Below are 2,521 nucleotides of genomic sequence, written 5' to 3'. Positions count from 1 at the left end.
GTGTGTGTGTGTGTGTGTGTGTGTGTGTGTGTGTGTGTGTGTGTGTGTGTGTGTGTGTGCGCGCGTGTGTGTGTATAAATATGTATGTCCAGCACAAAGACAAAAGTAATTCGGGATTTCAGTGCTTTCCTCAGGTGTGCTGTGTACCTGACATATATCACCCACAATCACGATTGTAGTTTTCAGGGCCTACCTGGACTTAGGCACTTACTGAATGCGTTCATCACCCTTCTATTGTCTCTTCCAGGATTTGTCTTATGTAAACCCTAAAACCTCCACCAACCATTACTTCTTGGAGTCTAACAAGTATTGAACAGATTTCTACCCATTCTCTTTGGGACCACAGCTAAATGTCATCTACTGCTCTAAAAGAAGTAAGTCTGTAGGAAATTATCTCCAACTATGAACCTTCAGATAAGGGAGAGAGGGGTAAGACACTTCATGCTGTAAAACATGGGTGTTTGGGGGTTTTTTTAAGCTCAGTAAACTTGACTGTTGTTATATGTGGGCAACATAAAGTCTTAATATTACATGGATATTAGTGTAGCATTTGGTTATGCTGTTTCTAATTAAAATTACATACCCCAACCACTTTTGTGTCATATATTTCTTGAATATTTGCATACTTAATGCCCTTCTTATTGTGGGAGTTCAATGATTATTCCACAAGTCAGCATACTACTTTCTGGGCATACTTTCAAGACTATTAGTGTCTTAGTGACCTATTCCCTGGGTGGAGATGTACATGTAATTACTGGGAACACAGCCATTTTATCAGGACTTGGAAATGATTGATGTTGGATATGATAGTGAGGTTCCTAGGAAAATTCATTAAGTTCAAGCTTCCCAAAAAGTAGAGGATAAAGGCTGATAAAGGTGGGTGCTAACCATGAAAGCTTGTCTCTTCCAAAGATAGAAAAACACAGAGCAATGGTTTCTGACTCTGGAGGAATCCTCCACTGTTGTGGGTTCAGGGATCACTTTTAATGTACACATAGCAACCCAGGGAATTTCTTATCAACCCATAGGTCACCTATCCTTTGCACAGTGTCTGGCATATAGTAAGCCTTTCATAAATGTTAAGTTGACTTGATCTGTAACTTTTCTTCCTATCTGCCATTTCACATCAGTGACCCTGGGGGTTGAAGGTAGGAGAATGAGAAAATGAACTAATTATCAAAGGCTCACAAGACTGTTACCTATTTGCCTAGGTCTGTTTGTTAGTGGTTGCTTTACCTAACATTATGATAAAGAAATTTTGACTAATGAGTCAAGGTAAAATGTTAGATTCTCACTTCATATTCATAGCAAGCTGTGTTTATGGTCTGTATAAAAAGTCTACTTTCCTATGAAGTTAATTTTCCCAAATTTAGAGAAAAGAAGAAAAGAGAGGAGTCTTGTGAGGAATGGATATTACAACAACAACATTTTGCGTCTATTTTTATATATCTTCCCCCCTGGGATTAGGGGTGGGTTTTTTTTATACATTTTTGTGTCAATTGATTAATAAATCAACAAACAATTATATAAATATCCACAATGTTTCAGGTACTATGCTGGTCAGTAGCCAATTCTTTATGCAAATAAAATAAATAAAAACATCTTTGTCCTCAAGGAGTTTATATTCTGTTGAGGGAAACAATATGGATACATGTAAACATATTTGGAACAAATACAAAGCTATTATAATATAACCTGTGAGGAGAAATAGGGAAGCTAAAGGGCAAACAGTGGGTTTCAGGGAGGATGATAAATTCTGCTTGGATAGAGTTGGGCTTAAGATGCTGGTATGATATCCAGTTAGAAATGTTCATTAAGCAACTGTCTGGTGATACAGAACAGGAGCTCAGGAGAGAAAGTAGGATTGGATCTGGGAGCCATTTGTGTAGTAATGATTATTGAATCCATAGAAGACAATTAAGATAGAAAACCCAGGTTAAAGCCTTGGAGTTGAGCCCACAGTTGGGAAAATAAGAAACAGTCAGCTAGGTAGAAGGAGAACCCAAAGATAGTGATGGAATGGAAACCCAAAGAGGAAAGAGTATTCCAGATGGGTCAATCAGTGGTGTCATGTGTTGCAAGCACTTCAACAAAGATAAGGTTTGAGAAATGATTATTGGGCTTGACAGTTAAGAGATAGCTTTAGGTTGAGTGATAAGATACGTACTGTGAACGTTTGTCAGTTAAGGTTGAGCAAGTGGAAGTAACCAATTAAGAATAATGCCAAATTTTTCTAGGAACTTGCCAAGAAAGGCAAAAGATATAGTGAGTAAGTGATAGCTTGGGGTGAGGTAAGATTAAGAGAGAGGGTTGGTTAATTTTGTTTTTAAAGTACGGGGGAACCAATGCCTAGCACTTGGTATTTGCTTAATAAATATTTGATTCTCAATTAATTGATTTGGTTGTGTTTGTTAGCAGCAAAGTATAAACCAGTGGATTAGGGGAGACAAGATGAAGAGGAAAGGGAAGGGGAAAGAGAGGAAGGGGAAAGAGAGAGAGAGAGAGAGAGAGAGAGAGAGAG

This window comes from Petaurus breviceps, unplaced genomic scaffold (assembly GCF_028583685.1).
Source record: "Petaurus breviceps papuanus isolate PSGF00001 unplaced genomic scaffold, PetGlider_PUasm1.0 37, whole genome shotgun sequence".
Taxonomy (NCBI): Eukaryota; Metazoa; Chordata; class Mammalia; order Diprotodontia; family Petauridae; genus Petaurus; species Petaurus breviceps.
The sequence above is the reverse complement of the archived record's forward strand: the minus strand, read 5'-3'. Positions refer to the sequence as shown.